This window comes from Bombus pascuorum, chromosome 1 (genome assembly GCF_905332965.1).
Source record: "Bombus pascuorum chromosome 1, iyBomPasc1.1, whole genome shotgun sequence".
Lineage (NCBI taxonomy): Eukaryota > Metazoa > Arthropoda > Insecta > Hymenoptera > Apidae > Bombus > Bombus pascuorum.
The window spans coordinates 32,313,598-32,339,038 of NC_083488.1; the positions used below are offsets into that span (position 1 = coordinate 32,313,598).

General features: G+C 39.1%; 1 protein-coding gene across 3 annotated transcripts in view; it reads left to right on the forward strand.

Moving 5' to 3' along the window:
- LOC132910452 (epidermal growth factor receptor) overlaps nucleotides 1-25,441 on the forward strand; it is a 179,712-nt gene that overhangs the window by 24,671 nt on the left and 129,600 nt on the right. The gene's annotated exons all lie outside the window — the stretch shown is intronic.

The following is a 25,441-nucleotide window of genomic DNA, read 5'->3' on the forward strand; positions in this document are numbered from 1 at the left end:
TTATATTTCTAATAAATTTGTTGAATGTTTACGCTTTAATTTTCTAATTATGCCTGTGTAACATTTTGTGGTTAAAAGATAAAAATCAATATCAGGCTCGTGTTTGTTCGCATAATTTCTTCCTGTACAGAGAAATTTCCTAAAGTGAGAGGGAAATGGCTCGTTGGATGTTTTACTATCTTACTCGTCCGTCTTCGTCTTTGTCTTTTTCTTGTCGATAATAATGGGGTGTCGAAGAATCTAATCAGTTAAGACTTCGCGTGTGAGACCGTCGAAGCTCGAAAGTTCACGTGGAAGACGATTTAAACGAGATACGCGAATCCATTAAGCTCGCTTTACACGTTGATTGTCATGCACGAGACGCTTTAGCCGGTACACGACCCACGCACTCTTTACGCATACTTAACGAGAACAGGTAGACATTATAGCCCAAACTGTAGCGATGAAATTAATGACACGGTATTACGAAGGTAACTTGTTTGCCAGAAAGCATTTTCCTTGAATGACAACGACAATCAAGGGATTTGTATACTCGTCATCCTCGAGCTGCGATTACTTTCCGAAGACAGATGTAATGAAAGGTTACTCGTGTACAATGATTTATCAGCAACAATAGGTTAATAATATAATTGGTTCGTTTGTAAAGATTTCATCACGTATAGTTATACTGTTACATAGTAGAAGTTAAAGTTTACAAAGACATATTTTAGAGATTCATTATAGTCCGAGCAATGAAATTGTATATAAATGTTGTGTAAGCGAAATATAAAGAGGATAAGAGAAGCGTTTCATCAAAATACAAAAAATAAATTATAATAATGCTTTAAAGAGCTCACTTTACAAATTAGAGACGCGAAATATATTTCTGATTCCTTCTGTGACCAAACAAAATAGTTTGTCATAATGTTATAAGCAAAAATAAAATTATAAGTGCGACGTTGACTTTTGATATGTTAATTGTTTATGGTACAAAAGTAGAAATAACGATCTGAAGATGCAGTTCAAATAAATGTCCAGTCCTGACAGGAAGGAAGGAAAATTTTAAAGTTACTTGTTATATTTCACGTTACACGATGTTAATCGTTCGAGTTACCTCATTAACGTACCGGTGCGGTCCAGTTTCAAGAACAATCGCTCGGTTTCTCCGAAATCATTAGATAAAGTGATGGTTCTCCGATTCCAACATCCATTACAGGTTATTAATTGACAATCTTCGTGATTTATGGGGATCGTGGGCAGGGCTATTATATCCTCAAGTATTTCTCAATCGGCCGCGCGATGTTCAATCAACGATAATCTTCAATGCCACCCGCAACCGTATAAAACCTTGTGGTCGTTACAGGCATTGCATCGGATTGTAATTAATTTCAGAGTCTCATTAAATCAACTTTATCTGAAATAATAACCGATAACGACGTAAACTTAACTAACTTGGTACTTGCGAATCTTTCCTTTGGTTCCAACTATGAGCCATGACTAGCATGTATCTTTTTTCTTTCATTATTGCGATTTAAATTTAATTGGGCATTTTTTCTTCTTGCTATAATTATTTCACGAATATAGCTGTTATATTAGCTACGCTATATTAGTACAAAAATTAATTATAACCGTGTAAGACCAGTTAAATTAGATTATAAGCATTATCAATTTTAATTACTTTATTGTTGGTACCATTCGCGTGTAGAGAAGTTGGTAAACATTTCAGAAGACAATATCGGAATATATCAGAAACTGAAATCGTTTTGTGTCGCTGCATTTTCACTCTTACAATTGCGTAAGCGCGCACGACGATTTTTACGTAATTTCGACGTTAGCATCGTTCGCTTCAGTAATCCTGTCGTAATTTAAGGAGACAATTTTAGCCATAAACTGATACTAATATATCGATATTTATACATTTTAAAACTCCATTTCAAGTCGGTTTGATATTTCTCACGCTTTTGTTCGTACCAAGAGGATATATCACATTATGATAACTGTACCAATAATAAAAATATTCTAAAGTTTATTGTTTTCTTGCACCTGTTATTAAGGATAATTATCGATATAAGAATGACGTCAATTTAAACGAGAAATGGCATGAATTTCAGCTAATTATTTCCTTGCCGCTTGGCCCCCGTTATCTCCTATTTTTTTAACGTTGCACTTTACGGAGCATAACCGAGCAGCGGTACTAATTCAATCGCCGTCCTTACTCCAAGTAACTGACCGCGGCCAGTGTTGGCCGCTAATTAAGGAAATATCTTAATTACCGTTCAGAATTCCATAAGTGGCCCATATAGTTTGCGCGAGATGTCTCGCTGGCCAGAGATACGGGTCTCGGTCGAAACTATTAGATTTTTTTCTCACACCGATGTCAAACAGGTTCGTGCATTTAATTGAAAAATGGAAAGAAAGCGATCGTTGTTTTTGTCATTATCGTCATTTATTAAGATAATGTAAATAATCAAGTCTTTCAGATGTTTGCAAGTGAGTGAATTGCACAGATGCAACGGATTATTTTACAGCGTTGCATATACGAAACCGTTTCCTCAGAAGCCTCTCATTCTTGATTGTTTTCCATTGATGATAAAGGCTGCACGGCACGGATTACACACACGACCCGCTTTATGCGATTCTTCCCGAGGAGATAAAACTGGTCGTTTCCGTAATGATGTTCCACGAGATATTACCCTGACTATGTCCAGTGTGTCCTTCAACATTTTCTCACTGGTCGATTCATACCTACACGTTTCAAGGCGCTTACAAAATCCCACCCTGTTTCAAAATGTTCTAATACGTTCGCTTTGTTCTTTTCTCTTCTTTATTGAAGTACAACATCCTACGTACGAGGTCACTTAATATTTCCAAACGAATTTTCTTTAGCTTGTAAGACAAATTTTCCTATATTCGTTATTAATGATAATTAGTTATTTAATAATTTAGCAAAACACTTATGAAAATAGTAAATTATTAAGGTATCGTTCAACGTAAAAGGGTTAAATTATTTTATGAAATAATTATGTCCTATGATCTACTTATCGATGATATTGGGATGGTAAAAGTTTGGAATAACTATACATTTTAAGGATTTTCAAAAAGTACTTTGAAAAGTGTTAAGTTTGCTTGAAGAAGGATTTTGCAATTCGATCTTCTAAACTTCCGATCTAAACATAACAGTTTAAGTTTAACCGTTGTGCAGTTGCAACGATTTATTTTTAGATAGTACTTCATCATTTACGCAGCCTTACGATATCTAACATGATATTCGTGAAAATATCCCGGATACTTTTATCGTATTAAATTTGTCACGTATAAATTTAACGATGTGCGTCCGTTTTTTACGCATAAAATTCTTAGAATCATTATTTAATCAGAGGATGCAGATGTTATGAGCACAATTAAAGAAATGAGACCTAAGCGGAAATTTATTCCACCCATGTTACAGCTCTAACATGTATATTTTGCATGTTGTGTACATGTTGCGCATTTTTACGTCTTGAAATGTATAAAAATCTTCAGCTCTAGTTGAACTTAAAATTCTTTCTCGCAAAAACATACGCGGTAAGATATTAAAAAAATATCCGATATTTACACGGAAAAGCCTCAACTTCCTTTGTGCGCGAGTTTATCGTCTATACGTTTCCTGACGTCGGAAGAATCTTTCAGAGAGTTCGAATCGTGCGAAACGTTAGCAAATCCCGTATTCGCCGGTGTTTTTTCTGGAAATCTACATCGAAGGCGACACACGTTTAAACGTTCGGTCTCCATATCAGGAATACTCAATGCAAAGATACTTAGTATTCTCGTGGGCTGTTGAAAATACACGCTACTACGATCGGAGCGTACAGTCAAGTAAACGTGTCGAGATCAAGAAACGATCGGTTGGCAAGCAAGCGACCAGGATTCCGAGAAAATAACGCCTGTCTGCACCATCGAATTTTTCTTCGTCCGTATAATTTCTGCATTCACGCGATTATTTATAACACGCATACGATTGCACGAATTGCCAATACCGGAGGTGAATTCGTTTTTTCTCTCATCAATATTCCAGCTTCTGCGTCGATTTCTACGTTCGATAACCATTCGTGACATATTTTTCAATTTTATGAACTTCTACGGGGCTGGCTGTTTCGCATGATCGATGGATGTAGAATAGGAAAACGTCAATTATCGCTAATAAATTGGCAGATAATTCAGTTTGATAACTTGGCGATGTTACACCATATCGGGTATCTTGCGTGGACAAAATTTATAATCCATGAGAAACACAAGCGGAATATTAAACGCAACAAATTTCATTACAAATTGAGCGATACAAAGATACGAGCGATCTTTAGAACGGATAGATTCGATTTTTTTTTTTTTTTTTATAGATCATGATTGGATGAGCTTTTCTATTAGGTCTTTTTTTTAACATAATATTATTCTCCATATAAGTACAATTTAAATTCAAATCGAATACAAATATTAATTAAACTTTTGCATTACCGTCTGTCATTAGACTAACTAATAGATAAGACTAACGTGAAATATACTGTTAAAGAGTAAAATAAAATGAAACAATTAAATAATAATAAAACTTCAACGCATCGTACGATGACAGATACAAATCTTCTGGTTCGTTGCAAAACCAGTAGAACACCGGTAATGAATAAATAATTTAGCTTTATAGATGCTTAATTGCACGTGACGTTCGCGTTTCACGAACGCCGTCGGGGTTTCGGTGCCGTGCGATTGATATCTTTTAGCCCATCCAGAGTTCTTCCTTTCTTTTTGCGTGCTGCCACTCGTTCTGGATCGCCCACGCCTCGAATAACCTGTACACATGTAAACCGACCGGTTAACCACGTCGTACGACTTAGAAGAGAAGGGATTCGTATATATTTTCGTATGGGTATGTCTACCGAACTGGGTACACCTGAGGTTCTCGACCGTGAATCGTACGCACCAGTCCAAAATTAGTGGATTTCTAGACTCGTTTCTTAGTTAGTGAATTTCGTTTCTTGCAAACCTGGAAACATTTTACTCTCTAATTAATGGGACTGGCTTTGGATATTTTTGGCATACGATAAAATCGGTTACGAGGAACAACTTGGATAATTAATTCGAGTATACTCCAAGTTGATTGACCCTGTTGTGTTCTTTCGGTAATTTTCTACTCAAACATGATTTTCTATCGTTAAGATTTTTTTTTTAAGATTGGGATAATATGAAAAAATCGTTACGTATATTAACCTATTAAGAACCGACAATGCAAAAAGGAAACATTTAATTTATAATTTTTTATATTATTGGATTTTACTTTTTAATATCGTGGTTATGAAAGAGTACAGCAGCGATTTACCTGATATCTGATTTCGTCACTATTTGTTCTTCCATGTGGATATTACGATTTTATTAATATCGAAGGAATTATGATATTTATAGCACTATGGTGAATTTGTTAACTTTTCTTAAATCACGGAAATCTTGTTAACGTTCCTAATTCGTGCGAGCTTTTATTATGTACCTGCTATTCTAATACATTTTATGCATTATTTTACTACGCGATTCTTACCGGATTACTTTGCATTTCCAGTTTCAATTTTAAGTTCAAGTTTCTTCTAAGATATTAAGGATATTTCTGCTCGTTGAAAGTAGAGTAAGATTGGAACATACAAATTTTAGGACCGCAGCGTTAAGAAATAGCAAGAACGGAATATTAATAAAAGATTAATGAAATAGTTTATTAGAAAGAACAAGATTGACTTACAAGCGAAGGAATTTTTGCAGTTCTTGTCGATTCTAGTGCGCAAAAATGAACAGAAATAATATCCGAAAGCAATAACGTGACTGAAAATATAGGAAATCGAAGGCTAATACATCTGTACATGTGAAACCACTTGTTGCGTCCGTTCCACTTCTAGCAGAATCGAAGTGAAAGTCGTCGAGGCCGTTCTCAGATCATTCACAGTCTCCTGCAGGATACAGATGTTTGAGATCCTGCAGGCCCAATCACATCGAACCGATGTCTGAATGAAAGAAACAACGATGGTAGTAAGATCGTCGTTTCACGTGTGTCACGCGATTGCTCGGTACTTGCGTGGAACGAGCACGTTTGAACACAGGAACTGGTGTACAGGTTTTGTAGACGTTTCTAAATGTTTTAGTTTTCATAAAGTATGTACGTAGCTACAGATTGAAAGCAGTGGTTTGGAGAAATTTGGAGAAAGGTAGTGAGTTAGAAAATTTTATAAATTCTATATTTAAATTATAACTAGACATTTGTGTCTATTATTAATATTACCTCTGCCACAAATTGCGCATAGAATCAGGCAAATTAAATCGCTACAAACTCGGATTGTCGCCACAGATTCGTGTCTTTCCCATTCAAGAAACAAATCGTGCGATGTTAACTTTTTAATGTTCTCGGCCAGGAACCTAACCATTCTACTATGTGCTCGTCTATCTGGAGCGGACATATGTCGCGCTAACGAGGTTCGCTACGTTCCATGGAACTATCTCCCGTGGATTTTAATTGTCAGAGTAGAGTATCAGCCATATTTTCTTGCGAACGGACGTTATAATCATCGCTGGCGAGTTTGTCGACCTTCAATTAACGATAATCGAGAAAAAAATAATCCGGCCGTAAAGGGCACGGCGATGAAAAATGACATGTAAATAAAAATGTTGTTTAACATACTTCTATAAATATACGGAATAAAAGAGTAACGATTTTCGAGAGAGCCGATTTCGTTTACAGCGACGACGATCAAACTCCTGAAATTCGATAGTTCGAGACGCGTCAGGTAATAAGCAAAAATTCGAGAGACGAATCACGGTGAGTTTTTTACAAAGTACTCTGGTTGTGTTCCGTTACGAGAGCTCGTTAGGCTCGGACCTTCTTTTTCCTTGTAAAAACAGTTTTACAAGGCACGAGCCCTCTGCGCACCCGTGTCTTACGTAACGACATCCTCTGTTGCGATATTCCAACAGCGTCTAAGACATATTCCGCGTCGAGCAGCCGTGAACAGGTTCTGCGGCAAATTCGCGCCTGCCCTCGTAGCCGTTCCCCTATTTTCTTCACTCGATTTCCGGTGAACGAACGGAAATCGCGACACGAAGCCCATCAGACTGTTGCAAAGGCTACTCGACGCGTGAATATCATTCCTTGCTGCGAATCTGGATTCGAATAAGGCTCGATTCATCGCTCAGTGTTCGCCCGTCAGGTTGAAAACATATTACTGAGAACGCTGCGGCGCAACGATCGAACAATCGAGCGAACTTCTGAAGAGGAAACGGCAATCGTAGAAAGCCGAGGCGTGTACTCGCGGCGCCATTAACGTTCGACGACATTTCTACGTTGCAAAACTCGATTACGCGATGAGTTCGCGGTAAATTTGAAGGAGAAATTCATATAAATGCGATTTCATACCATTAGCAGCGTGGAAAGGACGAAATAGGATGCTATAGAGGAAATTTCAAGCGCGCGATTTTATACAATTTTATAATTCGTTCTGTCATTACCGTACCTTCGTACGATTCGTCTCGTGGCTTGTATATGCGTAGCTACTTTCAGTGACTCACGAAAGTGTTTCGTTGTTCGAAAAGACTTTACCACTTTTATTATGAATTTCTATCAAATAATGAAACGTTCGAACAAATACTCTTCTTTACTTTCTTTCTACGTTATTAATCGAACCAACGTATGTTATTTCAATGTGACGTGTTCCAAGTTGCAAAATTTTCTTCTCCCGTGGATCTGGTATCGATAATTGCAGTGTCTCGCGTTGAAAAACCGTGGAATAGCAATAAACTACCGTGACGCAACCGTTTCAACTCCTATATCAGAAATCAGCTCGCGAGTGGCTCGTTAATAAACGGCCAACATCAAGCTAGTCAGTGTCTATTTTCTAATTGGAAAAATTGCGATAGCCCGATCGAACGAACGAACGAACGAACGAGTTACCAGGTGTCTCGTGAAAGTTCGGTGTACACATTGTTCAAGGATACGTAAATCAGGCGAGGTCCACGCAATCGAATCCGCGGCTGTAGAACGCGTCGCTTTGCCTTTTTCCGGGACCTAAGCGCAATTAGCATAAAAGCGAGGGTAGACACGCTGGCCACTCCATTGCTGGTGCACACGGTGTCTTTGTTGTTCAATCAAGAGACCGTTACACGCGAGTGTCTGTTTTAATGCGGTGACATTTCGCTCGGCCCATTTTGATCCAAGTTTTCAATTTGGTGCACAATCGAGTCTCGGCCAACGCAGCCTCGAGATAACATCTGCGCTTTCAACGGGGCTGCGTAAAGTGGAGTGTATTCAATCACAGATGCTGAGTCTCTGGAGGTTGCGCAATAATCGATGCTGATTATAGACTGCTAAATGCGTTACAATGCAATGACGAATGCACGATGATGGATGCCACTGAAGATACATCAGTCTCGCGAAAAAACAAATGGGAATTGTCTTTCAGGTGGCGAAAAATCGCGTGGTGATAGTTTTCGATGACGAAGCAACGTCGCTGAAATGCAAATTGTTTGAAATTTTTTCTTCGATAAATCTCAACGATTGAAAATTATCCTATGACTTGAAAAATTTGCTAGTTACATGACTTTAATTATGCAAGACCGCCCAAATACGAAGTATATTTTGATAGCAGCGAATACGATGAAAGAAATCCCGAGACGAATAATTACGATATTTGCTCCGTTTGAAATAATTGCTTCTCCGAAACCAATTTTTTCTGCATCATCGACAGTAAGGAAAACGTTTTACTTTTTGAACAGAACCAGATCTTACGATAAAAATCATCTTTCTCGAGACCAGTTTCCAGTAAGACCAGTTCATGGATCGACGGTTTTGCACGAAATAGCAATTACAGAGTAAGTGGTGTTCACGAGAAGAGAGATAAATATGAAAGAGGCAATTCGAACGGGTGACGATGATGCGTCATTGGTCACAGACTCTTTCACGAAGGTGTTCTCATGTCGGCTCGCGTTTCACGTTCTCATTCTCGTCCTCATCCTCTTTCTGCTCCTCCCTACAGACGTCGTCTCCTTCGTCCTTCTTACAAAGCTGCCTTGATAGCCGAGGGTCTCGAGTTCCCAGAGCGCCGACAAAGAATTCAAAAGATTCCGTGGATTCGCGCCACGCTCCCTCCGGCGCTCCGATTGATCGACTTTTTCTCCTCCTCGACACTGACCCTTCTGGTTTTAACTGGTTTCGCTCCGTTAGACCCTACGAAAAACCTTCCTCATTTAAGGTTCCTCGATTTTTTCCTCTTTGTCGTACGTCCGTCCGACTACTTATCTCGGAATTTGATGATCGGCTATTCGATATTTCAATTATATACCACTTAAACAATTTTTACATTTTTTTCGTCGATGTAATGACAGTTGGCTTTTGTAACTTCAAACGTTTTTCAATTACATCGGTTATACAATATATATATATATATATCATTGCGCTTCACTGCTTATTCATATATTTTTAACCTCGAGACGTACAACCGAACAATTTAGTAGCACCTTAAAACCATTATTAAGCATTGTTCAATATGCAAACAAGCAGCAATTACTCGTGACCGGTTGCAGGCGAATTGTAATTATAGCTGCTTGTTCGTTACATTCCGCGATGTGAATAGCGAAGAATGTGATCTTAAAGTTATAACTTTGCTACGTGCTTAGTAAACAACATCAGTTGCTACATTTTTAATTTCGATTATTTCTTACTAAAAGAAGATTACATATTATTAAGAATATTATATGGTTATGTCACTTTGATTATGTCAGATTTTCTTGTTAAGAGATGGCGAATAATTATGCAAATATGAAGAAGTACATACTGAATCACATGATCCTTGAAATAACTTCAACCGCCACTCATCAACAAGAAAATCAATCGACAAAAGAATTGCCTCATCTCACGATGTTGCCATCCATATTAAAAATGTTGCTGAGAAACGACGATTCTAAGTTGCAACGAAACATTAAATTTTCTCTATTATTAAGAAACACAAACCACAGAAGTGCTAATTTTAATTAGTTATCACTGCCAATCACGTAGCACAGCGATGCCATCAATGAAATTGTACACGTTACTTGGTAATGATTCGCGATGTAGAGTATATCGCAGCCGGAGGAAGCGATGGAGAGAGAAAAGTACATAAACTTCTGAATATACAAACGTGTTACGGTGGCGTAACGACGTGTAGACGAACATAGGATATCATCCTGCGATCCGGACCCATAAAAAGTATGAACCGTAATTCAAACCAGATGCGCTATGAACCGCGACTTTATGTATACATTCGCGCGTGAGCCAGGGGAAAAGAAGAAAGAACGACGCGGGATGCCAAGAATCGATTAAATTGAAAGACATGAGCGCTGGATCGTGAAACGGGTGAAATATAGCGATGATGTCCGTTTAGATCAGATAGACGAAACCGTTGCGAATCTCGACAGAACTCGTTTTCTTTTTTTAAACACCATGTAATTTTACTGATATTGCCTACGAAGATCATGTAAGAAATGTATCACCGGAGCATCTTACATCGTGAAAAATTTAGCGAAACGATAAATTTCATCGATTTTTCGTTTGTTGTTTCTATCTTTTCTATCTGTCGTATTATTGGCACGTAACGTTCGCTAGAATTAAACGAGATTCTTCGGTTTAATAAATAGCTCTATAAATTGCGAAAAATCAAAATAAAAATATAGACAATTTAATATACGTAATGTTGTATGTGCCATCCTGCACACTACGATATAATTTTATGCACATTGTTTTAAATCTTCTTCAAATTTTATATTACATTAAACGAATATCTTAAATTCCAAATTCGGTTTCCGGATGTATCAAATACAACATGAATTTTGAGAAACTTTAAATAAAAGAATTTTCTTTAATCAAGCCACGTTCTAAAGACTATTTAACGTGGTCGTATTAACATCACGAATTTCGTACGAGTAATCTTACGAGTTTCGTATATCATACGAATAGTCGTATTAACGTAATATCGTTGTTACTATTAGTACTTGAACTGAATACTCGGATCTATCTGGCTGCAGTTCATAGGTGGAGTACATTCCTTCACGTTGTGGTTGTAGCTAGATCGGTGGAAGACCTGGCTGGTGCTGTGTAAGCAGATCGAAGAATGTGCAATTACCACGGAACGCCCTTTGAATTCAAAACTAAGGATTCTTGAATTTCCTGGTTTCGTATTCAATTTCTATGAATATCCGGGTATAGCAACTGTTCGGTTAATTCTGCCAGCATACCTATGCTGTGTAGTTGTTTTATGCTCGTCCACTTAATTTTCATTAATATCGTTTAGTTCTGATACACGTCTGAAAGTTTCAAAACACGTTCGATGATTTAATCCCTCGCCATTCGTACCAGTTTTTATACGAGACGGTACACTGGGTTCGCACAACGTTCGATAGTCGGCGAAGTTAACGGTATTTTCCAAACATCCCACGGTTTACGAGAGCCAAGACAATGTGTATTTACAGTATTGATCGCGCTATCGATCAGGGTTAAAAGAGGAACATGTAAAACACAAGGTTAGTCGAAAGGAAACGTTGGTGCCGTGTGTACGCGGGAGCAACGCGAATTCCGGAATGTTTCCGCCATTAATAAACATAAAACCGTGACCCGACCTCGTGTTTCCATAGAATTAATCACAATGTTCGCCGACAGCGTTACGTTTTGTCTGTCGAAACGGTAACACGGCATAAATTCGACCAACGACGCGAATTTCGACTCGAATAATCCAACCAACGATATCGCACAGACGTAACGCGTAATTTTTCGACCTGTCAGGGTGGAAATGTCGCGTGAGTTGGATCACCGGTCGACAAGATGGTCGTAAATGCCATGAGTAAAGGTGGACAGGATGTACATACGAGATCACCAATGTCTACGTCGCTTCGAGCTCGATACAACCATCTGATAAGCAATCAAACGATTTAATCGAAACAGGGATTGCGAATAACCAATTCATTCCTCGTGTTTCTATCGTGTTTGTGTTCGTGATAAAGCCGATACCCGTTGAATCGCGTGACATTGGATCCGTATTACTGGCAATGCCCGATCGCCATTTAAACTTCATCCTCTTCGATCGGTTGAAATTTTTAAATGTAACAACACCTATACGATATGATCAAAGTGTATCGTTTTCGAAATTTCCTGTTGCGGAAAAAAACAGCTCCGCTTCGATTCGATCGTCTCTGCGTGTCGTCTCTTCTCTTCTCGTCTCGCTTGTCACAGAGCGTGACTCGAGAGCGTCTCCGGTGTTGGTCTCGTTTAATTTCCTATTGGCGCGTGCGGATATAATCGACCGGAAATCTTATCGTTCGTTCCGATCAGCCCTCGTTGGAGCAGAGGATCCGGAAGAAAGGTGTCGACGATCAAGGGGTTAGGGAAAGGGTTATCCAGAATTCTGCTTCCGTTGTCGATGTTGCGAACGAACGAGCGACACTTGCATGGGAAGAAAATGTCATTCGATAGCAGCTTCACGAAAGAAGGGGATCATCTGGTGCCCGTAGCTCGCACGAACAGCTTCGCAGCCTCGCCGAACTCTGCATCGTGCAGCTTTTTTCTCTTTTCTTTTTTGTTCGTTCATTATTATTCGAAAGACGCGAAGGGGAGGTGGAAAGGAAGCACGCCCACTTTCTGAGCAACCGAAAACGAACCTGCCGCGTGCACAACTCGAGCAGATGGTCCTCGAGGTACACGTACACATCGATCGGCATGTTCAGTCGTGCGAAACAGGCGATGGAAAACGAGGACAGCGACAGACAGCTCGGATCCACCTCCCGGGAAAAACGAGACACCCCAAGATCATCGAGACCGGAAAATGCGCAATTTACCTCGAACGAAGTTTTCTCTTGTCCGCTTCCAGCTTCCAGTTATTTAGCCTGTTTTCTTTGCGATTTCCTCGCCATCGTCTCTTTCGGTCGGAGATTTTTGAACACGCGATCATGGTCTACATAAAGGCGTATCGTGTCTCCATGACGCGACGCGTTTAACTAGCGTGCCATCCGGCTCTCCTCCTTTTTCCTTCATACCGGTTTATTCTCTTGCGGGTTACAGTCTGGCGAAGGATATTTTCTACCTGATGAAGATGACTCTATAGACGCGGTAGTTATATATTATTTAGCAGTTATTACACTCTTATGTATAACGCTAAACGCAGCAAGCTTTATTCTGTCTTCGGCATTATATATCGTAGACCGTATGCTTTTCAATTTATCGTTAATGCATCAAGAAAATTGGAAAAAAGTGACGATTATTTTTTTAAATTTACCTTGGTGTTTATAGTTACTCGTACTATTTGTTTTAATCGACAAACCTATGGGAGATAATTGTCGTGACCTGTAAGTTGTACAATTTCACTGATAAAGTTGACTTAACTGTATGGAAAAGCTGTCTAGGTAGTAAAGGTGAGAAATTGAAAAAAATTAAAATTAATCAGTTTCGTTTCTGAGAAGCTATTATCATACATCAACGAATAAGATAACGATTCCGATACTCAATTCCGATTATCTTTATCATCGTGCAAAAGATAACAGTAACATTGTACTGTAACATTGCAACTAATGGGGTAAATCTGTGTATTCGAGGCAGGAACGCGTTCGAATTTCTCACAGGCGACGGATTCCTTCTGAATTGTTAAGCGCGCCTTAACGGGTATTGCCGATCATCTGTCGAGACATCTGGGTCGGTCCTGAGAATATTTCACGCTTATACAGTAGCTCGTATACAAGATGCGAGGAATTAATATGCATAATTTGTTAGAACAATGGCGAGAACGAGCCTCGCTCTCGAAAGCGGGGTCGCGAACGAAGCGAGCCAGCTAGAACGTGGAAATAACGAAACGAACAGCCGTACTTTGCTCCTGCAAAAGGTTTCTCTCGTTCCTCATCGTCGGATTATCTCCGATGAATTGACAATTATATCAAAATATGTTTAAAAAATGTCGCGAACAACTATAGATATTCCGTGGTTGCTCCACGTAAGCGATATTTAGCTGCTGATCGCGTTCTCCTACAGTGTTTAGTTGATAAACAGGTGTCAGTTTCGTTTAAATGGGCTGAGTTAGCAATAGCTATCTCGTTCGAAGTATTCGCGTTACCAACGCTCATCAGTTAATGGAATTTCCAGCAATTATCGTCGAACCTGTTCATCGTTTCTTGTATTATACCGATAATATTTCGTTCAAATTTGATCTCCTCTTCGGTCTACTCATCCCTGTTAACGGTCCAATATGTCTTCTTCTCTCTTTAATCCTACGACAGCGTAATATAATTAAAAATTATCTCTCTATCTTCGTGATTTCTTTACACGGTCTATGATAAAACTTGAGGTCTATACTACCCTGTTTAAAAAATGTCTTCTCTACCATCTCGAAATACGCGGAAAAAGCAAAGTTTTGTCATTTTTGGTGCAATCTTTGTCTTCCTCCGTCCCACTTAAAATATTTAGTTATTAGATCGTTTTAGCTAAGGGTCGCGGTATAACGAGTTTATACCGATAAATGGTATGAATGAAATTGTAGGACGTTCATTAATGAGACTTTTCATTCACAACCACCTTATCGCGTTAATAAAAAACAATTCTTATTGTATGGCTGTGGTCACGCGCGCGTTCGCGTGCAATAAAACACGAATTTTACCGCTCGGAACCGGCCTGTTGCTGACACGCTTCGTTCGGAGCACAATGGAAAACGCGTGAGTTCTAATCGCGATTTGGCGCATACTCACGTGTGTGAACCACGAAACGTATTCGTCTCTATTAGACTGGCGACAACAACATCGAGTTCCTCGACGATTATGCGAGCGCCGCTGATAGAGTTAAACCGCTTGAAGCTTGTCGTATCTTATCCAGCAGCGGGGCACGATTGTCGCTTTATGAGCCCAAGACAATGAGGTCGCCATGTTTTTCTTGTGTCCTCGCATGACGACCGAAACGACTCTGAAACTCGACGCCGTATATGTTCGTCGTCTTTCTTCCTTCTACTTGGACGCCCTCGTCCGTGACGCCCTACCTTCGTTCGTACAAACGTAAGACTCGCAACTCTTGCCACTGTTCCTTCCAGTCAACTGATTTGCAAACAACGATTAGGCGCTTGCTGCGAATTAAGTCTAAAGATAAGCCGATGATTTAAAAGACATCACTTGGATGGTCTCGAGGAAGCCAGCGGTCGAATTTATGACCGAACGTTAGTGGAAGAAGCGCACTTTCTCGTGGTACGAAAGGTTGATCGTGAAGATAAGGAAACTTTCAATAGGGAGGGCTATCGTGACTTTCTAGAAACAAGAAGCGTTAGAAGTCTTTCAAGTGTTTCAGCTTTTCCTTTAATTTTCTGTCGACTTTAAGGAATCTGCGTATTTTGATATTTTTAAGGTTTGATGGCTATTTTACATTTATATTTCATGCTTACCAGACTCGGAAATAATTGACAAATTGCTTCTCTCTTTCACCGTTTCGAGGTATTCCTTGCTCCTGTAGATCCTCTTTTTCAGTTTGTCGGTAAAGCAGATTCACGATTCGATGGATCTAGTAACTCCCCAGAAATTCACTAGAAATTCTGTGGATAACAGTTTGCTTGATGATCAAGTAGGAACCTGTATGTCGGTATGTTCCACTAACGATCGATAAATAGAAACTGTCGTATCAACCTGGCTACTCTATCGTCGATAAAGTTCACATTTTCAACGACAGAGGGATATTTTCAACGAAGAAGAATCCGACGAAATTGTCACTCGAAATAAATCGAACATCATATTGTTATAAAATGTATATTTAGAATTAATATGCTGCAAACTTTGTAAACATTTTCAATGAAACTTAGAAGATTTAATTTTAAAGAAGATTTATTTCAATACGCTGTGTATTTAATACTTCGAAGAACGAATATAAGAGATTTTTTACCAAAGTTGCTTCGTTCGTGTTTCGTAAAATATCGTTTCCTTTTCCAAGTAATCTGACATAATCGGTAAATTAACGGGCTTTTGTTTCGTAAAAGCTGGACAAACGGAAACGTTCGTTTTATTATCCATGACCAATCAGGTAAAATGTCCGCGGTCCAATTCGATACTGTCAGCGTGATTTAACGTTTCTTGCAAAAAATTTCGAGGCAACGATTAGCTGCGCGGAAATTTCACCTCGATACTTGCAAACGCGCCAAGGAATTCTTTTGTTCCAGAAAGAGCACTGTTCCGCGTTTATGGAACGACAACGGAATAACGGATATTTCTGACGAACCTAATAAACGATGAGTGGATGCCGTGAATATTTCCGGGTTTCGAAGCGTTGTTCAAATATTTGACAAGTCTTCGAGGTAAACAATAGCTCATTAATTCCTACTTTGTTTGATCTAATCCACGTTTGCAAGCAGACGCTCCAGGTTCTGGTATATGCATGTATTACGAGCCTCGTGCTTTGTTTCGTTGCGACTATTTACTTCGATTCAAGTAAATATTGAAGTGCCGTAAGGAAAGTTGACGTATTTGTAAACTGTTCGCGTTGCCACATCTTAAAAATTAATTACGAAGAGTCGTAACTAACATATCTGACTTTCACGCTATCGTTTATTAACATCGTTAACCGATTTATAGTAACGGTACATAAATGCTAGTAATACGTACAAATTAATAAGAAACTAGCCGTTAACAACAACATTTAACATCTTTCTACGATATCAACGATGTTTAAAAATTGATCGATATATTAAAATTCAAAATACGACGATTACGCGCACGAATAATAGCCTGTATATCGTTACTTGACTTCAGAACGCAAAAAGAGAGGAAGTTTCTGCAAAAAATCGACGATCAAAAAATTCCCTGAATTGCACCACCAAATTGAAATTATTCCACTAGCAGATCGAACGTGACCTCTTCGACGTCACTTGGAACATCAGCGAACTTGGCGCCTCGTTAATAATCGATGCTCTGGCAATTAATTCCAGGCTTGTCCTCTTAATCGAGAGTATTCATTCGCGTCATCGTGAGTGAACGATTCTACTACATGCACACGTATAAAACCGGAGTTTTCACCTATCGCATACTGTTTGAAACGTCGAAATGTTAGGAATTCCGAATACAGCTTGGCTGCAGAGAGATTTCATAAACGTTTACAATTTTTTTTATACCGTTATATAAATAATAGCTACTACATAACATAATATGTATTGTTATATTAATTATAGAATGTTATATATGTCGGAGATGAAAGGACACCGCAGCCTTTCTTTCGGAATGTTTACGAAAGTCCTCGATACTTTAGTCCAGACTTTTTATTATAGCCGTACTTAAACGATAAAACTGAAAAATAGCTGTTTATGAGTTAAATCAATTATGATTATCCGAGATTTATGACAGTGGGCTTGGGCTCCAAGTGACATAATGGGTCGCTGAACGTAGTCACGGTCACGAGAGGAACGTGTACCAATCAGAGATATAAAGTAATTAAATAACTCTCCTTAAAAACAGGGATTCACCTGGGGGATACAGAGAGATACGAAGAGGAGTATATAAGGGCAGTTGCACTTGGACCGAGGTTCAATCCGATAAGTTCGACTAGCCCAGTGAACGCGTATATCGAGTTCCTAATCGCAATCGTCATCCCGTTGACCGTGTATTCGTTATCGAACCTAAACTCATCGTCACCGACATCTCAATTATTCACTCACCGATATCATTTGTTAACCTTTGCAATACATTCGCTTCAATCAATACCATCTGGTATACAACGATGATGGACAACTCGCAGAAAGATTCATTACACGCCCCGTTTTCCAAAGACGACCCGACGTATATAAAAATCCGACCAAGAAACACTTAAAGTTACAGTCACACTACGTTATTACACATTACGTTATTGCAGCAAATCATGATTCCATTAATAGTTCTATTAATAGAATAATTAATATTCCTATTAATAGCGGAAAGATTCATTACACGCCCTGTTTTCCAAAGACGACCCGACGTATATAAAAATCCGACCAAGAGACACTTAAAATTACAGTCACACTACGTTATGACACATTACGTTATTGCAGCAAATCATGATTCCATTAATAGTTCTATTAATAGAATAATTAATATTCCTATTAATAGCGGAAAGATTCATTACACGCCCTGTTTTCCAAAGACGACCCGACGTATATAAAAATCCGACCAAGAGACACTTAAAATTACAGTCACACTACGTTATGACACATTACGTTATTGCAACAAATCATGATTCCATTAATAGTTCTATTAATAGAATAACTAATATTCCTATTAATAGCAGAAAGATTCATTACACGCCCTGTTTTCCAAAGACGACCCGACGTATATAAAAATCCGACCAAGAAACACTTAAAATTACAGTCACACTACGTTATGACAGATTACGTTATTGCAGCAAATCATAATTCCATTAATAGTTCTATTAATAGAATAATTAATATTCCTATTAATAGCAGAAAGATTCATTACACGCTCCGTTTTCCAAAGACGACCCGACATATATAAAAATCCGACCAAAAGACACTTAAAATTACAGTCACACTACGTTATTATACATTACGTTATTGCAACAAATCATGATTCCATTAATAGTTCTATTAATAGAATAACTAATATTCCTATTAATAGCAGAAAGATTCATTACACGCCCTGTTTTCCAAAGACGACCCGACGTATATAAAAATCCGACCAAAAGACACTTAAAATTACAGTCACACTACGTTATGACACATTACGTTATTGCAGCAAATCATGATTCCATTAATAGTTCTATTAATAGAATAATTAATATTCCTATTAATAGCAGAAAGATTTATTACACGCCCCGTTTTCCAAAGACGACCCGACATATAATATTACGTAATAGCGGTATAGAGGTATAATAACTTGTAGCTATCCCAACTAGCTATGTTCCTTACCATCTATTAGGTTGTCCGTCTTTTACAACGACGCATCCTTATAGAAACGTGAAACCTAATCTGTCGAAGGTTGTAATTTTTATCTTGATAGAACAAAATGGATCATACGTATAATTCGATAAAATAATATAAAACAGAAAATATCATGCATCGATTATTTCCTTACGAAACGAAAGAATCTTTTCGGACGACTTAATACTTCTAAAAATCTTCATTGGAAGATCGAAAGATCTACTGGATTGGATCTACCGGAAGATTTACCCCATCCGTGACATCGAATCCGCGACTATGCGGGTTCTTATAACCGCGAAAAGGCGAAGCACGAGGTAAGAGAGAGGGATTTTTTGGTTGTTCCTTCTCTCTGTTGGTGCATGGCCTCTCCGCACGCGTCCGTTGTACGCGTCTACTTCGCCACGGGGTCGACGGCCTTCCGGAGGATCGGGCTCCAGGTCCAGCATCACCTATCGGACGGAGAGGGAAACTCGGTACTCCGCATTCTACGAGAACGGAGAGACCCGTTAGCAGAATCTATGGCCCCGTCGGCTTGCGTCCACGCTGTTTCCAACCGATGCGCCTCTTAAATAATGTATTCGATTTATGAACAATCCTTCGAATTAATTATCCGGCTGTTTCTTGTCGAGAGCGCCACAGTATTGGTAGCATCGCGAACGCGTCGCGGATGCTGTTACGCCACTACTGTGTGCCACTCGCCACACAGACGAGATAATTAACTTTCAAATGTCAACAGCCATGCAACAACGTTTCGTTATCTTCTTCCTTTTGAAGCGTTCTATCTAATGGTTGATTGTTTTGTCAGGGTATAATGGTTGGTTATTGAAAAGAAGCGCGTTCCAAGTCCGATAGATCTTGTTTCGTTAACGCTACAACTATCACACCGGTCAAATTGTCTGGTTTTACAATTTTATTTTAAAATTCCTACTTTATGTTATATTTTCTTCCCGCAATGATGTAACGACTTTCGCAACGATAACTAAAAGAATAATATAATGAATTTTATTTTGTTTTTTATGTACTCAAACTGAAAATAATTTTGCATCAAGGCTAGATACCAATACCACTCAATATAACTGGTACTTGTCAAAGTGTAAAAAGGTCCTGCAATCTTTTTATCGAACCACAATTAATCAGTTTTATCATAAAAGATATAACTTAGAAAACACGAAGCTGGCACCCCGCTGGGGTTAGCCACCCACATGTTATATTTATTTTATTTTATTTTTTTTATTTACCAATGAGATATAACACTTTACCAAATGTCCTTCAGGACAAATTGTAAAAACTAAAATAAAATAAAAAAAAAAATTAATCAGTTTCCTTGTTTTCTACAACTTGCCACGCGTTTTTAAAATTTTCACTGCGTATCATCCAATATGATGGTATCGGTTATCAAGAAAATTCCAGATCGATCGCTAGAGTGCTAGATGCTAACACTGGAAATGCCGTAAAGTCAAAATGACTAGTTTTACAATTTTATAAATGTGCCAGATGGATTAACCCCTTAACCTACAACTAGGGGCATAGCCCGTGGTGGATGATGTAATATAATATAAATATGTCGGAGATGAAAGGACACCGGGCCCCCCCCCTTGGAATTATTTGGAAAAGCCCGAATACTGTAGCATTTACGAAATAACCCAGACACAGTCATTCGAAACTTGAGACAATGAGTTTAGGCTCGAGGCGACATCCGGTCGCCGAGCGTAGCCACGGTCACGGGATGAACGTTTCACATAACAGAGACATAAAGTAACATAGCTTTCCTTTAAAGAATTGGCAGTACAGACACTTGACAATAAGACATTCCAGCGGCCCCGCAGCTCGCCACGCACAGACCCCATTCTTTGGGCCAGATGATCGCCAGATGCCGATGCATCGTTTACAGTTTATGTTCAGATAGCCTGAGGAACCGTTATAAATCTTAGGACCTAGTTAACTAAAGTCCTTCAGATTGACAAACAGTCTTTGTTCCATCAGCCTGTAAATCTGTCACCTATTGCGAGAAGTTACGGGAAAGCCTGATTTGGTCACGTACGACGTTGCCTGCTAGGAACTCTCTCTCTAGGGCGGCTAGCATCCTTTTCCAACCGCCAACATAGAAATTGACCAATTAACAGCAGCGCCTATTTCCCTCACCCTCCGAGTGGAGGCTTTCTTTGACGAATCCGATGATCTCGTGCCCTTAGGCACACCCCGTCATAGTTTTCCTCTGCAGCGTCGTCGCGACGGAAATTCATTCTTTTCTGGCAATCTGATTAGCTAAGAGTCAATCAAGCGTTCCTAGTATCACGAGTAGTAAGTTGAGTACGACTTAGACTTTGAAGCAAAGTATATTCGTCATCCCGTTGACCGTGGATTCGCTATATCGAACTTAGGGCCATTGTCATTAGCGTCCAGCTACCGCGTCCGTTTGTCAATCTTGTATCAGCCATACTTGTGTAATAAATATCTGTGCGACAACCATGAACAACACTGGTGAAGATTCATTATACGCCCCTAACGTCAACCCGACAAATATAAATATAAATATTAGCGTCGGCGTCCTCCTAAAGTTATAAATATTTATGGAATATTTGATAAGTAATTACCTGATGCAATAATTGTGGTAGATGCAAGTACTACAAAAAGTATATTTATACAAAAATCAGAAATACAAAATTAATAATCTGCAATGCTGTGATACAATTCGAAACATTCTGGCAGATGTAAGGGAACTTTGCACTTCTTACACTCCCATGTTGTTTCTCTACGTTTTTTATTTTTTTGGCAAACTCTACAAGGTTTTGACGGTCTTAATTTTGATGCTGTTGGGTCAACGTGTTTTGGAAAATGAGTTTTTTTTTTATTTTATTTTATTTTGGTTTTTTACAATTTATCCTTATGGACATTTGGTAAAGTGTTATATCTTATTGGTGAAAAAAGAATAAAATAAAAATAAATATAGCAAGTGGGTGGCTACTCCCCGCGGGGTGCCAGCTTCGTTTTTTCTAAGTTATATCTTTTATGTTGGAAAATGAGCTCTATAATTCGGTTTTCGCATATTCTCCAATAGTGATTCGGCTATGTACTACACAAGTCGTGCGAATGGCTCGAAGGTTGCGCGAGCTTGTTTACGTTTTCGGCCCAAAATTCTCGAACGTAAATCGTAGGTTAAGAGGTTAATAATACCAGGTTAATAATGTACTACATAACATTGAATTCCTCCTGTAAGAAAGTAATAAATCGATAAATAAAAAAATATTCTATTATTACGTATTTTTTAAAGACCAGTCATTTTCGCTTTGACTTACACGAGCTTTCCGAGAGTCGGATAAATTGTTCCGATTGCTTTCTATTTTTCTATTTTCCTATATTTCTGTGTTTCCATGTTACTATATTTTCTTGAATATTGTTCGAGAGAAATTGAATTGCGAAAGGAGATGTTGAAGGTGTCCTGGAAAGAGTACCGGATGAGGAACAGTTGGAGTACTGGTGAAAGTTTCAATGAATCTCTCGGCAAGCTTTGCCCAAGGTCAGCTGTTCTCTTCCTAAGGACAAACACAATCATTAGGAAGTTACAAAAAGATGGATAATATATGGAATAGGAAAAGAGAGGTTCGACCTATCGTATAATATTTGCGACATCGGAATGCCAGGAATTTCAAATATTTTTTCGCTGCGGAAATTTGAAAAAGAACTCTCCTTGACTGAACCATTGTACGACCAGTCTTCCATTAATCATTCGATACGACGCTTGATTTATGACATATGTGGCCTTATAACCAATGTGAAATTGCTCGTAAAGCTTAGTTCTTTGAGGAACTTTCATAGTGGATTAAATATCAATAATAAAATAAAATACAAATCAACGTCAACATTTCTTTTATAAAATTAATATTCTGCCAAACCATAGTAATTAATATAATACACGCGATTTATATTCTCCCAGACAACAGCAATTGAAACGTAAAATTCTATTAACCTGCAGTTAATCAAGCATCAAATCACTCGCTCCTCGATAGCTCCTCACGAAAGACTGACTGCAGACACCAGGTGGAGGTACAACATGGCCCTCCCCCAAAAAGACACTAAAGACAAACACAGAAAAAACACAAAAAAATATTGGTGGATTCCAAACCCATAAGAAAATATAAGTGAAAACTACCAATTCGACAAAAAACCATTCCTACCACCGTGTAACCTAGATGTAAGTGCTGTAAATATGTAAATACTGTAATCATTGTAAATAATATAATTTAACACCCCCCTCCCCTTCCCTCTCACCCTCCCCCAAAATCCCACAACGCATAAAAGTAATACACCGAGGAGTCCTGTTTTGCGGCCAAGTTTCAGGACAAAATACAACACACACAAGAATACACAAAAATCACGCTCCAATGCGACTTAAACCCGAAAAACAAAAAAATAAACGCAAAAACCGAAAATCCACGACACATATTAGACCATGGCTACGTCGTACCGACGCGTATCGGTACTTTTGCCTAAACACACTATACTCAAATTCATTGTTTATTGTGAATCTCAAAAATGTACAAAAAATCAAATATTGGCTAAATAAACTATTTAAAAAAAAAAAAAGCTCCTCACGAAAGAAAAAAAAGAAACTGAACATTAAAAAAGAACAAAAAAGTGTATGATTATACCATTTATAAAGTACATCGCGCTGACGCGACGCAACATCGCGACATCGATCTTCTCGCGCGATCAGGATGCGTATCGGCAGTGGTGGAGGATGGAAGGCTCTCCACCGACTCGTATACCATTACGACAGCCAATGACTTCTGTCCATGTAAGGCATCCGACGCCACAACCTATGATGCATGCCTAATTGCCTCTAATAGCCGGTTTTCGAAAGACGTCGCTCGCTGTTAGCGGAACGCGCGTACGGCGACGCCGCGGAATCAGAAAATCGAACAACAACGAAGAAGGGAAACGATCTCCGCGGCGAAGACGGTGAATCGGAGTTGTTAGTTATCCGTTTCACTGTCATGAATCAGATATATCCGCGTGTCTCGTTCGCAAGCTCTTTTCTCTCTTTGCCAGTTAAGTCGCGTGCGCGACACTGGCCACAGGGAGACTCTTCTCGCGTCCTTCTCTAGACCATCGTTTTGTCCGGGTCTCTCTAACTCGACCGTATCTTCGATCTTTCTCGCGCCTCTCGAGAATCGTCTCGAGACTTCTTTCCAGTTTCACCGGTGCTCGTTAGAGCGCAGAGCTCGCGCCCGGAACAACGACGATTCCTATCCGCACTCGACTATTTATGACGGTAACTCGTAACTGTAGCGCGAATCTAGCCTCCGCACTTCGTAAATCTGCGTTCCTCGTTAAGAGAAATCAATCGACGGAATTGCCACCTATTTTCTCTACTACGTGCCCTTCTATGTCCCTATCGAGTGAGTTTTTCGGACGAAACGAGATTTGCATTTTTACGAGGTTCGTTGGCTAGGACGAAGCTTCTGAGGTATATCACGAGACCGTAGAAGACGGTTTCAGTTGAATACGATAAGAGAATCTTCTTTCTAAGATCAGCGTGTCACACGTTGGAGAAAGATTTTATTACGGCGGATGAAAGTTGCGTCGATTGTTATAAACTACTCGTGAGATGCAAGTAGGTCAGTTGTTTCTGTCGAGGTTATTAGATGTATGTGAATACAAAGGAACGCGTGGATAAATTCTAAGGTAGAAAATATATATTTTAAATACTGAGATGATCCAGATCCGCACGCTAGCAGTGTTACCATACGACTGAAAACCCTGAAGCCAACGTTGCCTGTGTGCTGTTTATGGTCTGCCTTCGTCCCAGTCTTTTGTCTATACGCTGTCGATGGCTTCGGTGCTTGAGAAAACTAAAAGACCAGATGTAGAGTTTTCTCAGAAGTGATGATCACTTCAACAGTTTCTTTAATAATATAATGGCTTTGTTGCTTTTGATCTCGTACTATGCAGATATCCAATCCATTTCGCTCTGACTGACTGATTCGATCGTCGCTGCAAAATTCTATACGAAATTGTTACGTTTCGAAAATTCCAATATACTGCGCTTACCAAATTTACTAGATTTTCCTTGTACCTTCGCACGAACAATAATGTTACATGCAATTAGCTTCCTTAACGAAGCCACATTTCCAATTAATTTATCGCTGACGGTTTGTCTAAATTTACGTTCCTCGACGATTTTAACAATTTGTCGGACGTAAGCGTTAACAGAAGACGCGAGGTCGGCTCGATTAACGATCCGAGAGCCGACAGACCCAAAGTTTTACGACTAGGGGTGTAAAAGAGGCTCTCCTGTTCGTTACTCCCTCTTGAAAAGCCGACCAGGCAATGGAACTCGTTTACTTACCTCTTACCTGAACAAGAGACCGAGCCACAGTGGAGGGGAATGCTTTCGTAGAAACGCGGCAAGCCCCGCACAGTGTTTGCACATTGTATGTACCTAGCTATACTATGCCGCGAAACTGAAATGTTCCAGCATAACGAGTTTGCTGGACGAACGATCGATTCGGAGGTTTTACCAG